The following is a 15,063-nucleotide window of genomic DNA, read 5'->3' on the forward strand; positions in this document are numbered from 1 at the left end:
ACAGTTTAAGCATCAGGCTATTCATTTCAACTGATGAAACCTCAATGGATATACAATCTGAAAGCATACTGTAACTGATTGGACCATTTACAGTGAAAGAATTAGTGATGGATTTTAATCATCCATATCTGAATGTGGGATGGACAAATCTTTTGGTGATGTCACGAATGGAGAAATGGATAGAGAAGACAAGAAAAGAGGTGAAAGAAACTAGAGTAAAAGCAGAATGACTGCAGGAAGTATTTAGAGACAGATTTCCCCACAGAATGAATGAAAAGTAAAAATAAGAAAATAGGATGTTGTAACTGTTTGGATGGAATGAAAAATAATGATGCCACAAAGCACCCAGAGAAGTGTGTGCAGTTACACTAAGGGAAGTATGAAAAATGTATGCTTGGTGCAAGATGAAGTGAAAGGGACTGAGGTTAAGAAAAATGTGTATTAGGGAATGGCTGTAGCAAAAGTTGAGGATGAGAGAAAGATCTTATATAATGTGGGAGAGAGAGAGAGAGAGAGAGAGAGAGAAAGAGAGAGAGAGAGAGAGAGAGAGAGAGAGAGAGAGAGAGAGAGAGAGAGAGAGAGAGAACCAGACACCTAAGAAGGCGATGAATGTCTTAGATTTAAACGCTGTCACTGGATATAACAAGGATTTGATTTCTGGTTCTCCATTATTTCAGGGCAGTTTCATAAACCTTGGATTGTGGGAGAAAAGAAACAAACTATCCAAAGAACAACATCCTTTTTAAAAAGAAGTCTACAAAATTAATCAACTTATCTGTCTCTGCTGTTACTAACTGCAGATTGAGATTCTGGAGAGTTGGCATTTATTCATGTCTTATTCATTTATTTCTCACATTATATAGCCATCCATTTTACAATAAAGGGACGCTAGGCAGCTTACAATAAAAACAATCATCAAACCCAGATGTTAAAAACTACAATTAAAATGCTACACTGGTCTACAAATTTTGAGAAATTATCGACCTCCGAGGTAAAATGTGTTAATTTTACATGTTTTGATTAGATGAATTAGAAAACAGGTGATAAAGGTGCTGGTTGGCTAAGATTTTCAAGATATTTCACAATAAAGATTTATACACAGGCAAGTATATCTGCCTACAAGGGAAGGAGGCGTCTAATGATAATGATGCCTCGTAACTTCTCAACAAAGTACGGCAGAACAATGAATATGGTACCACATGGCAGTGTACAAATGTATCTTCACTTTGAGAACGGAAGATGACGATGAAAAACACATGGAATATTTGTTTAGGTCCTATAAAGCACTTGGTGCAAACATGTCACTGAAAATTCACTTCTTACACTCGCATTTAGACTATTTCCCTTTGAACTGTGAGTGATGAGCATTGTCAGTGTATAAGAATTTATGAATTGGAATATCCATAATAACAAAACAGCCAATGGGAACTGTTTAGTGACTGAGACACAGGACTTGTTGTGAGCCATGTCAGACGGCTCGGAGCCTGGGCGTGGCTTAGCTTAACTGTTCTGTGTATATAAGAGTTCATTTGTCTTTGCTTGAGTGTTCCTTGCTCCTTGCTTCTACATCTTGTCATTGTACTTGCTACTTCTTCTTTGCTCTACCACGTTGCAAGAGCTGCATGGGTATTGTATACATGCATCATGTTTTATATTATTGTATATAAAGAAGTTTCTTCTATAAATGAGTCCTGCTGAATTATTTGCTTGTGTACTGGCTGGATCGCTACAGATTCTGACAAGCATGGGAAGAGATTCCACCAGGATATCACAGGCATGGAGATAAAGATACCAAGGGAAATGGAGTCCTGTCCATGCTTGCCGATTACTGCTGGAATCTCCTCAGGGATGATCCTACTGCAGTTCACAAGAGAAAAGCCAAAAAGCGAATAAAAAATGGAACCTTGTCATTTAATCTGATGTTAGAGCTTATCCGTTTTTCAGAACACAACCAGAACAGATTGGAACGTAAAAGAACAGAACCAGAACAGAATAAAACAGCAGAGAATCATAGGGCTGGAAATGACCTTGGAGGTGTCAACTCGCAAAGAATCCCTGGCCTGCTCTCGAGTTTCCATAGGCAAGGGGGATGGGAAACCGGCAAAGCAGCAGGGCAACAAAAGCACATTCCAGACATATCTCTCTCAAGGCTGTCTCCCAAGGCTACCCACAGCAACCCGAGGGGAGTGATCTCTACAACCCATGAAATTGCTCCGTTGGTGAATGTGACTGATGACACACCCTGGGGGGAGGGGGGAAACAGGGTCAAGATTGGGCCATAAATTACATGGGGTCAGAGTTGGCTTCACATGGAACATGCTGACGTGAAGCTCCTAATAAATAACTGGATTTTTTTTTAAGCTTGGATCGAGACTCATGATTTAATTAGGGCATCTGTCAGAACCCTGACAGGAGGTCTTCTAGTCCAACCTCTTGTCCATGGCAGGAGACCTCACGTCATCCCAGACAGTTGTCCAATATTTTCTTGAAAACCTCTGTTGATGGAGCTTCACAACTCTGGGAGGAAGGCTGTCCCACTGATTAATTGTTCTCACTGACAGGAATTTCCTACTTATTAGTAATCTTCCTACAACAGTTGGCTTAGTGACTGTTTGAAGTTACAATTACACTGAAAGAAAGGGACTTATGACCATTTTCCACACTTATGACTATTGCAGCATCTTCCCCATGGTCACGTGAGTTACATTTTTGGATGCTTGACAACTGACTCACATTTATGATGGTTGCAGTGTCCAGGGGTCACGTGATCCCCTTTTGCGACCTTCTGACCAGCAAAGCAGGGGTTAAATCCAGCAGGTTCTGATAGGTTCTGGAGAACCGGTAGCGGAAATTTCGAGCAGTTTGGAGAACCAGCAAATATCACCTCTGGCTGGTCCCAGAGTGGGGTGGGAATGGAGATTTTGCAATATCCTCTCCCCAGGAGTGGGGAGGAAATGGGGATTTTGCAGTATTCTTCTCCTGGAGTGGGAAGGGAATGGAGATTTTGCAGTATAGTAATTTAACAACAGAGATTCACTTAACAAATGTTGCAAGGTAAATTGTAAATGGGGCAAAACTCACTTAACAAAATTTCTCACTTAGCAACATAATTTTTGGGTTCATATGGTCATAAGGTCTATCTGTATTTCTAGACAGGATCTCTCTTTAATGAGCTTACATCCATTGCTTTTTGTCTTGTTCTGAGATATTTTGGAGAATAAGCCAACCCCGTCCTCTTGGTGGCAGCCCCTCAGCTATCTGATCAACCCTAATTCTTTCTCTATGTTAGGCTAGACATACCTAGTTCTCTTAATCAGTGGTGGGTTGCCCCCCGTTCAGACCGGTTCGCAAGAACTGGTAGTAAAATCGGCGGGAGGCCCCGCCCACTGCCCCGGATGTCATCATCGATGATCTGCACATGCACAGAAGCAAGGCGTGCACGTAAGCAAAACAAGCGTGCGTGTGCGATCCCGTTGTGAACCGGTAGTAAAGGTAAGAACCCACCCCTGCTGTTAATCATTCCTTGTATGGTTTCTCTGCACATTTTTTAGACTCTCAGCATCTTTTTTTATCTTGTGGCAACCAAATGTGAATATAGTATTCCAAGTGTGGTCTTTTTCTTGTTGTTGTTAGTTGCGAAGTTGTGTCTGACCCATCACGACCCCATGGACAACATTCCTCCAGGCCTTCCTGTCCTCTACCATCCCCCGGAGACCATTTAGGCTCACACTGACTACTTCAGTGACTCCATCCAGTCACCTCATTCTCTGCAGTCCCCTTCTTCTTTTGCACTCAATCGTTCCCCTCATTAGGTTCTTCTCCAGTGAGTCCTTCCTTCTCATTAGGTGGCCAAAGTATTTGAGTTTCATCTTCAGGATCTGGCCTTCTAAAGAGCAGTCAGGGTTGATCTTCTCTAGGACTGACTAGTTTGATCGCCTTGCAGTCCAAGGGACTCGCAGGAGTCTTCTCCAGCACCACAGTTCAAAGGCCTCAATTCTTTGGCGCTCAGCCTTCCTTATGGTCCAGCTTTCACAGCCATACATTGCAACTGGGAACACCATAGCCTTGACTGTACGCACTTTTGTTGCCAGGGTAATGTCTCTGCTTTTTAGTATGCTGTCTAGATTTGCCATAGTGTGGCCTTACCAAGGCATTATAAAGTGGTACTGACACGTCACTTGAACTTGATTCTATCCCTCTGTTGATGCTGCCTAGGACTGCATTCGCTTTTTTGGCAGCTGCAGCGCACTGCTGGCTCATACTTAAGTAATGGTCCACTAGGACAGTAAGATGCCTTTCACAGTTACTACTGTTGAACTAGATACTGCTTAGTCTAGATCTATGCATTTGGTTTTTCCTGCCTAGGTTTCACGGCCTTACTTTTCTCACCACTGAACTGCATCTTGTTGGCTAGGGCCCAATGCTCAAGTCTGTCAAGAGTCTTCTGAATCTTAAGTCTATTCTCCAAAGTGCTAGCAGTCTCTCCCCCACCCCTCCCCCTGCAATTTGGTGTCTATCATCTCTATGACATATCACAAGGAGATGATTGTTTGGGGTTGAAATGCAATTCTCATGACTTGTGTGTTCTGAGACACTAGTAAAATACTACAATTGTTGGCCAACAGCATTTCCAAGATCAGCAAAGACTGAGTAAGTGCTGCCATCTGCTGTGACCTATTAAATCCCCAGAGAGAGGTCCTGCAACATTTCTCCAACCTTGGAAAATCTATTGTTTCATTAATCCCCACTTCTCTTCCCAAGCCAATAAACTGTTATAGGCTCTTGGTTCATCTACTGTATCTCAACAGGTGGAATATCCTTTTTCTCCTCTTCAGATTCCCTTTCCTCATTCATAAAAGTTCTTCCTACTCTGATATCACCATTCTCCTACCAAGGAGGTGTCACTAAACAAATGAATATCAATGACTACTTCTAGGATATTAACTGGGTATTGGTTAACTGTCTTCTTAGATAGGACTTGGTTACTCAGCAACTCAAGATGAGTCTTTACTTTTGAGCATGCAACTGAGAAGAGCAGATACCTTCTTGATTTCCTTGTGATCTCCAAGAACAGGGGTCTGCGACCTTAAACAGTCAAAGAGCCATTTGGACCCGTTTCCCACAGAAAACGCCAGGAGCCACAAAACCTGGGTGGGCGTGACCAACTCGACATCACTCACTTCTACCAGTCACATGACCCCCCCTAACCACGCCTACCCAGCTGGTCATTAGGGTAGAGAACCGGTTGTTAAAAAACACCAGGAACCACAAAACCCTTTTGATATATATCTCTCTCTCTCTCCCTCCCTCCCCCCTCTCTCTCCCTCTCTCCCTGCCCCTTTCTCTGTATCTCTCTGTCTCTGTCTCTCTCTCTCTGTGTATCTCTCTGTTTCTGCCACGGCCGTTTCTCCATCCCCCGCTGTCACCTTACTTTCTCAGGCCAGGCAAGGAGTGACTGGGAGGAAAGGGTGAGCGGTGGGGCCAGCCAGTGGTGGGATCACCCGACAGGGAGCCACAGCAAAGGGCCCAAAAAGCCACATGTGGCTCTGGAGCTGCAGGTTGCTGACACCCATCCTAGAAGCATCTGGATGATCCCAGTTGGAAGAGAATGGTAGAACTTATGAGCTCTCATCCAGAAAATATGTTCCCATGACTCTAGGTGAGGATTTAGTTGCTTCAAATGTTGTGAAAAATAATGAGAGCTAAACATCCAGAAGTCATCCAAGGGCATCCATGCGGCATTCATGGGAATAATTGCATCTTCCTTTCTTAACCTAAGTATTTTGATCCAAATGTTAATTCTTCCAACTCCTGGCACATGGTGGGTGAAGAAATACCCTTATTATGTTGGGTTTTATTTATCAACATACTTTCTCTTGATTGGTGGGGATGGGGGTCCCTGAAATGTCAAGGAATCCATAGGCAGCTGAGTTCTGCACATCAGATTTGAATTCGGCACATCACAAAGGTCAGAGATTGCCCACTGCTGGTGTTTTGCGCCATGCATCTGTTCTATGAGAAAAACGTGCCCAAGTCTCTTTCATATTGCTATAAAAACCTGGTTATTACTGAATATATTTCTAAATGACATGGTTTATTTCACTGCACTGTGATATGTTTAGGGGAAACTCAGACTGACAGTTAGAGGAGGCACGAAGAAGGGACAGGAGCAACCTCCATGCAAACTGAAAATGTCAGCTCTTCCCTTGCTAAGCTACAGAAGCATCCTGATGAAAAAAAAAAGCAAAAAAGAAAAAGAAAAAAAAAGAGCAGACTTAAGAACGTTTCTGACATGTGTCATGGACGAAGCCGCTGAGCCAGTGATGTGGTTCAAGATGACAGCATCTGAACCACTGAAACTGCCTCCAGGACATTCAAAGTTTGGTGTGTGTCACTTCAAATCCTTGTTATGTCACACTAGAACAAGACTAAAAGAGGAGGGAGGAACAAATGGATGCAGGCTACAGCAATAGTTCAGAAACTTAAAACCACATTCCTTCTCATCTGACTGCTGCTAGGAAGCGCCTGTGACATTGACCCAGCTATCAAATATCTGGGTTCAGAGAAAGTTAAAATGAATTTTCTTCTTCGAGCTTAATTCGTGGACATCCGGGGTCTGGCCAAACACATGGCTTTTGCGTTCTAGAAATGTTCTTTCTATGAAAACAAACAGTACTGCATCCAGTTTTGGTCGCCACGATGTAAAAAAGATGTGGAGACTCTAGAAAGAGTGCAGAGAAGAGCAACAAAGGTGATTAGGGGACTGGAGACTAAAACATGTAAAGAACGGTTGCTGGAACTGGATATGTCTAGTCTGATGAAAAGAAGGACTAGGGCAGGGGTGAAATCCAGCAGGTTCTGACAGGTTCTGGAGAACCGGTAGCGGAAATTTTGAGTAGTTCGGAGAACTGGCAAATACCACCTCTGGCTGGCCCCAGAGTGGGGAGGGAATGGGGATTTTGCAGTATCCTTCCCTGGAGTGGAGAAGGAATGGAGATTTTGCAATATATTTCCCCTGCCACACCCACCAAGCCACGCCCACCAAACCACACCATGTCCACCAAGCCACACCCACAGAACCGGTAGTAAAAAAAAAATGGATTTTACCACTGGACTAGGGGTGACAGGATAGCAGTGTTCCAATGTCTTAGGGGCTGCCACAAAGAAGAGGGAGTCAAGCTATTCTTCAAAGCACCTGAGGGTAGGACTAGAAGCAATGGGTGGAAACTCATCAAGGAGAGAAGCAACTTAGAACTAAGGAGAAATTTCCTGACACTTAGAACAATTAATCAGTGGAACAACTTGCCTCCAGAAGTCGTGAATGCTCCAACACTGGAAGTTTTTAAGAAGAGATTGAATAACCATATGTCTGAAGTGGTGTAGGGTATCCTGCCTAAACAGGGGGTTGGACTAGAAGACCTCCAAGGTCCCTTCCAACTCTTGTTATTCTATTCTATTCTACTCATTAGACCAGTGACACCATTACTGCCAACTCCACTCCAACGTTGTTGACTATAGAAAATAATAACCTATAAATGGATGTAACTCTCCAATCAAGGATAATACAATTGGGGATAACTTCTCTTTTTGATTACACAAGGTTTATTGACAATCCCAAATTACTAATTTAGTGATTTAATTTAATGACGAGAAGGACTAGAAGTGATGTGATAGCAGTCTTCCAGTACTTGAGTGGCTCTCCCAAAGAAGGGATCGGCCTATTCTCCAAAGCAACTGAGGGCAGATCAAGAAGTACCTGGCTAGGTGGCTCAGTGGCTAAGACACTGAGCTTGTCGATCAGAAAGTTTGACGGTTCGAATCCCTAGGTCTCCTGTGTGAGCCCAGGGGGTTGGACTAGATGACCTCCAAGGTCCCTTCCAACTCTGTTACTGTTTAAGTAATGGGTGGAAGATCATTAAAGAGAGATCCAGCCTAGAACTGAGGAGAAATGTGACTGTGAGAACAATTTAATCTGGAAATTGTCAGTGCTCCATCTCTGGAGGTTTTCAAGAAGAGACAGGTCAGTATCTGTCTGGAATGGTATAGGGCAGTGATGGCTAATCTTTTTGCCATCGTGTGTCAGGAGGGGGTGGGGCGGGGGAGGTTTGCGCATGTACGTGCCCACACCCATAATTCTATGCGGCCCACTCTGCGCATGCGTGCGCAATCCCCCCTGCTCCTGGTACACATTGGTCCGATAGGCCCGTTTTTCTTTCTCACCTGGCTCGAGATCCTCTCTATGCATCTGGGGAGGGTGAAAACAGCCTTCCCCACCCCCTCGGAGTCTCTAGGAGTCTCTGGAGGCTGGGGACAGCAAAAAAGTCACTTCCTGTCCCACCAGGAGTTGGGAAATAGACTGTTTCAGGCCTCCGGAGAGCCTCCGAGGGGGTGGGGAAGGCTGTTTTCGCCCTCCCCAGATGCATAGAGAGGATTTCGAGCCAGGTGAGAAAGAAAAACAGGCCTTCCCCACCTCCCCAGGCCCTCCGGAGGCAAGAAACAGCCTGTTTCCCTACTTCTGGTGGTCCCAGAAGGCCCAAAAATCAGCTGGCCGGCACGCACGCGTGCCAGAGCTGAGCTGGCATGGCCACTGATATGGCATGTGTGCCATAGGTTCGCCATCACGGGTATAGGATCTCCTCTTTTGATCAGGGGGTTGGACTAGAAGACCTCCAAGGTCCCTTCCAACCCTATTATTCTATGTTCTATATTCTAGAACAGAACTATTATTGCAGAAGATGGAAGAGATTGTGCCATTTCAAAGCTGCCATTGTGACATCAAAAGTACATTTTCCTTTCAGTTGAGTTCCTCTTTGAAATTTACACTACTGCGGAGGTTACACATAGATGGACATAAAAAGCAATATACCAATATGAACATGATATAAAATTGGGAGAAGTGTCCAACCCTTAGGCTGAAAGAACACACAATCACAATTTTATCAGGACTATAGTACTTTGGAAGATTTGGTGGAAAGGACTAAAACCTCCTTTCCACCAATGGAGGAAAAATGGGTGTGATACTACAGTCAGAGAGAGAAAAAATATAGGGCATGCCATGCATACAAGATAAAGGATTCATAGTTTGGAAATACAGTATCCAAGAAGGAACTGGACAGGTCATTAATAGCAAACTGAATTGACTCAACAGTATGAGACAGCTGCCCAAAGGGCTAACATAATTCTGGGCTCTATTAGAAGAAACTTCACATCAAAGAAACAAGAAATCATTATTATTTCCTATTTGACATTAGTAAGACCACTCCTGGAGTACAGTCTATGGTTCTGGACATCCCATTTCCAGAAGGAGACTGACAGTTTTGAACAGAGTTCAGACGACAGCAGCCAAGATGATTAACTTGGACATACTCTGTGAAGACAGGATGAAGAAATTGGGGACATTTAGCCAGAAGGAAATAATGAGAGCCATGTTCAAGTACAAGTAGTCCTTGACTTACAACAACAGTTGAGCCCAAACTTTCTGTTGTTAAGTGAAACATTTGTTAAATGAGTTTCAAATTGTTGTTAAGTGAATCTGGCTTTCCCCATTGACTTGGCTTGTCAGAAGGTCGCAAAATGTGACTCTGGGACATTGCAACCATCATAAAGACGAGTCAGTTTCCAAGCGCCTGAATTTTGATAACAAATCAAAACAAACAAATTTTGTAGCAATTGGGGATGCTACAAAATTCATAAGTGTGCAAATTGGTCATAAGTCACTATTTTCAGTGCCGTTGTAACGGTCACTAAATAAACTGTTGTAAGTTGAGGACTACCTCAAAAGGAAACAATGAGGAAGATGATCAAGAACTAGATTCCATGACTTTGGAAACTAGCACCAGAAATGAAAGTTATAAGATGCATGTCAGCACTTCAACCTGCATTTACTCTAGTGCTGACATAAGAAGGAGAAGAGGGGGTAGTTGGCAAGAGGACGCTTGACTTCTCACCTACTTATTTTCCCTGAAGATAATATCCTCTAGGAGATGAGATGGGAGGGGGGACATTCCTGGGAGCTGAAGTAGTAGATATGGGGAGAGTGATTTGGAAGAGGGCCAATGAGAGGCAGAGAATTGGGGAACGGAAAGGGAAGGTTTGGGTCAGGAAGTCAGAGTTGGCTACGCCACGATCGGGGACAGATTGTCGTGCTTAATAAAATGAAAGATTTCTTTAAAGACTATCTGTTTGGAAATGCAATTTATTTTATTTGAGACAACATCGAAACCTGACAATGCAACTACCTCGATTTTGGTTAAAACTTCTGGATGGTAATATCTGTAGAACAATGGAACAAGTATGTCTATACGGTAGAAGTTGTGGGTTTTACATCTCTGGAGGTTCCTATTGTGCTGTAGGCGAACCTATGGCACGCGTGCCACAGATGTCATGCAGAGCCCTCTCTGCGGACTCACCAGCCTTTTGCCCCAGCCCAGCTCCACCACGCATGCGCGCACACCAGGGGCGGGTTCCAAATCCCGTCACTACCGGTTCACTCGTGGGTGCTCATGCACGGCCCTTCTGTGCATGCGCAAAAGCATCTGGGCGGGTGGGCGGAGCCTCCCGCCACCACTGCTACCGGTTCGCCTGATCCGTTGTGAACCAGTAACAATCCATCACTGGCGCACGTCTCCCGCCTGGCAGCTGGTCTTCAGGTCTCTGCTACGCATTGCCCCATTTTGGGCCTGGAAGGCCTCCTGCAGCAACCTGGAAGCCAAAATGGGGTGCGGGGGCCATGGGAGGCCTCCCATGCCCCGTTTTGGGCCTGGAAAGCCCCCTGCACACACCTGGAAGCCAAAATGGGGCGCGGGAGGGTGGGACGCATGCACAGGGGGAGCGAATGCATGGGGATGCATGTGCATGTGTGTGGACATACATGCATGCGCAGGGGCAGGGGGCATGCACGGGGGGCACTTGCATTGCATTTTGGGGGTTCGGGTACACGCGTGGGCATTCGCGCACACCCGTGCACACTTTGGGCACTCTGCACCAAAAAGGTTAACCATCACTGCTATAGTCCATGGTTGTTCTTGAACATTGAAGAAGATTGGATTCCACCATGCCATGATTCTATGATCAAGCAAGAAAAAGTGTGTCCAGGTTCTGACTGATGAACCCAAACCAGCTATCACAGACGAGAAGATCCAACCCCTTTATGCAAAACTTTATTGAGTACATCGTTTCAGCACAGAATGAAAGCAAAATCAGATCTGAGTACTTCCCACATAGACCCGCATAATTAGAGTTCACTTTCTTCCATCCCGTCTTGGACCAGGTCACAAGAGCCTTGGTAGTACAGGGGTTTAAGGCACCCTGTTATTAAAGCTGGTTATTAAGACCAGCTGCCTGCAATTACTGCAGGGTTCGAATCTCGCCAAGGCTCAAGGTTGACTCAGCCTTCCATCCTTTCTAAGGTAGGTGAAATGAGGACCCAGTTTGTGGGGGCAATAAGCTGACTTTGTATAAATATACAAAAGGATGAAGGCTATTGCTGAGCACATTGTAAGCCGCCCTGAGTCTTCGGAGAAGGGCGGCATATAAATCAAATAAAAAAAATAAATAAAATAAATAAATTGTCCAGTGGGATCTCCAGATGTTGTTGTGGGAACGTTTGGCATCGTTGGGTAAACACCTGCCGCAGTGACCTTGCTTCTCACGGTTACCATCTTCATGTCTGGATCTTACTCCCTCTATCTGCCCTTTCCCTCCCCCCATAGTCCATTGGCAAGCTAAGAAGTAATAATAGTTGAACTAGCAAACATGTCTCTTGAAGCTTAACACTGGCCTACATGCAGGAGAGCATTAACTAGAACCTTCAGAAAGCCACCAGATGGGTGAAAGGGACCAGCCAGAGACTCCATAGAACTAATGTTGCTGTCCAAAAAAAAGACACAGTGTAGGGGTTGCATGACCCCCCAAATAACAATGGTGGGATGAGTGGTTATGACTCCAACTCCTACTGGCAAGTACCCCAAAATCATGAAGTTCTCCTTTGGAAGAAACAAAAAATGGGAATAAGTTCACCATGCCCCTTCTCATGCACTTTCCCAATCCAACCAATTACAGATCTCATCCCACCCAAAGTATCGAGGTAGATGGATTTGGGAAACGTCAGTCTGATGGCAGGTAGATGCAAACTCAGATGCCTGAGTTTGTTCCAGGGTATCAGCTGACTTAACGTCAAGATCTGCATGTTACAGTATTATTTATTTGCTAATTTCTTAAATTTATTTATGCTCTGTGCAGAATGGGACAACTCACCACAGCCAACTCACCATGGCCAACTCGCCATGGAGCAATTTAACAACTCAATTTAATTATTTAAAATAAATAAAAAATTAATTTAACTTTTATCGTTGGCATTTCATTGTGTCCCTCCTTTTGTATCCATTCTTTCATGATTCTATTCCACCATTTCTTTGATATTAGTGTAACTCTTGTCCTGCAGCGAGTTGTCCCCCTGCAAGTTGGCCATGGCAAGTTGTCTCCCAGTGAGTTGGCCATGGTGAGTTGGCTGTGGCAAGTTGGCTGTGGTGAATTGGCCATGGTGAGTTGGCTGTGGTGAATTGGCCATGGTGAATTGGCTGTGGTGAGTTGGCAAGCTAAGAAGCAATAATAGTTGAGTTGGCCATGGTGAGTTGTCCATTGAGTTGGGCGTGGTGAGTTGGCCATGGTGAGTTGTCCATTGAGTTGGGTGTGGTGAGTTAGGTGTGGTGAGTTGGGTGTGGTGAGTTGGGTGTGGTGAGTTGGCCATGGTGAGTTGTCCATTGAGTTGGGCGTGGTGAGTTGGCCATGGTGAGTTGTCCATTGAGTTGTCCATTGAGTTGGGTGTGGTGAGTTGGGCGTGGTGAGTTGGGTGTGGTGAGTTGGGTGTGGTGAGTTGGCCACAGCAAATTATAAATAGATCCCTCTCTGTGGGATCTATTTGTGGGGCTACTCTGGGCAGCTTACCACAATAAAAATGGAAGTAGTGAAGTAATGGAACAATAGAATGAACAATGAAAAAGAGAACAATGATACAGCGATATGAGAATAAAAGGTGGGTGGGTGGGAAGCAGGGAGTGAGACAGTGGTGGGTTTCAAAAATTTTTTACTACCAGTTCTGTGGGTGTGGCTTGGTGGGCGTGGCATGGCTTGGTGGGCCTGGCAGGGGAAGAATACTGCAAAATCTCCATTCCCACCCCACTCCAGGGGAAGGATACTGCAAAATCCCCATTTCCTCCTGATCAGCTGGGACTTGGGAAGCAGAGAATAGTTTGGGGCGGGGCCAGTCAGAATTTTTACTACCGGTTCTCCGAACTACTCAAAATTTCCGCTACCGGTTCTCCAGAACTAATCAGAACCTGCTGAAACCCGTCTCTGGAGTGAGAGGGAGGTAGGGCTTCTAGCAATCTAGTAGGTGTGGTGATGATGTTTTTGTCCATTCAGTCGTGCCTGACTCTTGGCGATTCTATGGGCCAGGTCTATCCATGTCTTCCGATCTTGCGCTGCTTCTTTGAGTTGCTCTACTGTATGCTCTGGCTGGTTTCAGCTTTGATGGTGTCCAGCCACTTTGTTCTCTGGCGGCCTGCTTTTCTTTTACTGCCAACTCTTCCAAACAAAATTCCCCCACACAACATGGCCAAAATAAGTGAGACCACAGTTTTGTGATTTTTGCCTTCCAGTGACATGCATTCCATTACTTGCTGGTTGGTCACGTGGCTTCTCGCGCGTCTCTTATTATTCTCACGCTTCAATTGGAATTTTGCAATGCCTTTATGGAGATTACGCTTTGCATGTTTGCTACCAAGCTGTCGCCAAACAGAAATACATCCTGAGATTGGGAAATGGCCTCTGGTCAGCCTAAATTGTCCACCATCCTGTGCAAACTCAGAAAAACCTGTTAATTCAGTAACTAGGTAAAACAGCTTAAATGTTTAATATCCCATTGGGAGAGAAAAAGAAATCACTGCATGCCACAGTTATTGAAAAGACCGAGTTAAAATATGTAGGATGGCCAAAAGATTGCAGTTAATAGCTATTAACTTACTATTGATTACCAAGAATTGAGGAGAAGGAGAAGAGGAAAGAGAGTAGTTATTTCCTAACTTTCAATTGAATTCTGGCTGCATATTTTTTTATGTAATGGCCTTGGAAGAGATGTTCTGCAGTCTTTGCTTTTAGCATCTTCCTATTGCAATCAGACTTGTAATAATACTTTTAAGAGAGGAATATGGGGCCAATACTGCAGGATGACACTAAACAGGGACAAGTCAGGAGAATCGACGTATCAAAATTAGTGTTCTTATTAAGAATAAATGTCCTTTCCTTCCAGAAAAGAAGAATATTTTCAGATGCAAGGGAACTAAAACTGGAGGAAATCCTGAGGATTCTATCTGAATATGAATATGAAACATTTGCTCAAAGTAAAGGCAATTTTTGTTCTCTATGTATCCAGAATCTTGTTATAAGAACCATCATCAGGATGGGAGCCATTACAATCTAGAGGAGATACCGTTCCAGAGAGGTGATACTTTGGGTGACACAACGTCGATCGGATCAGGAAACTAACTCCTAAGAAGAATAAAAGTAAATAATCGAACCTTGCAAAACTGCCTGCATTTTCCTTTCCATCCCTCTTATAATCCAGAGAGTCAGGGGTGGGTGGGTGGAGCCACTCTGAATCTCTTTTGAATGCTTTCCCATCTTCCTCAGCTCAATGCATGTGATAATGTGAGAGTCTTTCACATGGATGCCCATCAAGGATTGCACGCATTGACTATTGTCTCCTGCAATTTTTTTTTTTTTTTGAATCAGCTTCTCTGGCCTAATGGAGAATTTAGAAAACATTATTATAACTACCCATTTCCTGATCATTTCACCTCTACTGTAAAATTGCCCTCATCCTGCCCTTCTCTCAGTGTTGACAGCCCAATTCCACCTGAGAAAAGGATCTGCTTCTTGATATAAAGGTAAAAGTTCCCCCTGCACATGCGTGCTAGTAGTTTTCTGGCTCTAGGGGATTGTGCTCATCTCCATTTCTAAGCCGAAGAGCCAGCGCTGTCTGAAGATGTCTCCATGGTTATGTGG

The 15,063-nt window shown here is 44.3% G+C and overlaps 1 long non-coding RNA gene across 1 annotated transcript; it reads left to right on the forward strand.

Moving 5' to 3' along the window:
• Window positions 1-8,840: 8,840 nt before the first annotated feature.
• LOC148113189 (uncharacterized) lies at window positions 8,841-14,585 on the forward strand. The gene is made up of 2 exons (XR_015728535.1): window positions 8,841-9,439; window positions 14,309-14,585. It is a non-coding gene; the product is annotated as an uncharacterized LOC148113189 (long non-coding RNA).
• The last annotated feature ends 478 nt before the right edge of the window (window positions 14,586-15,063 follow it).

This window comes from Pantherophis guttatus, chromosome 6 (assembly GCF_059756535.1).
Source record: "Pantherophis guttatus breed Tessera chromosome 6, ASM5975653v1, whole genome shotgun sequence".
NCBI lineage: Eukaryota > Metazoa > Chordata > Lepidosauria > Squamata > Colubridae > Pantherophis > Pantherophis guttatus.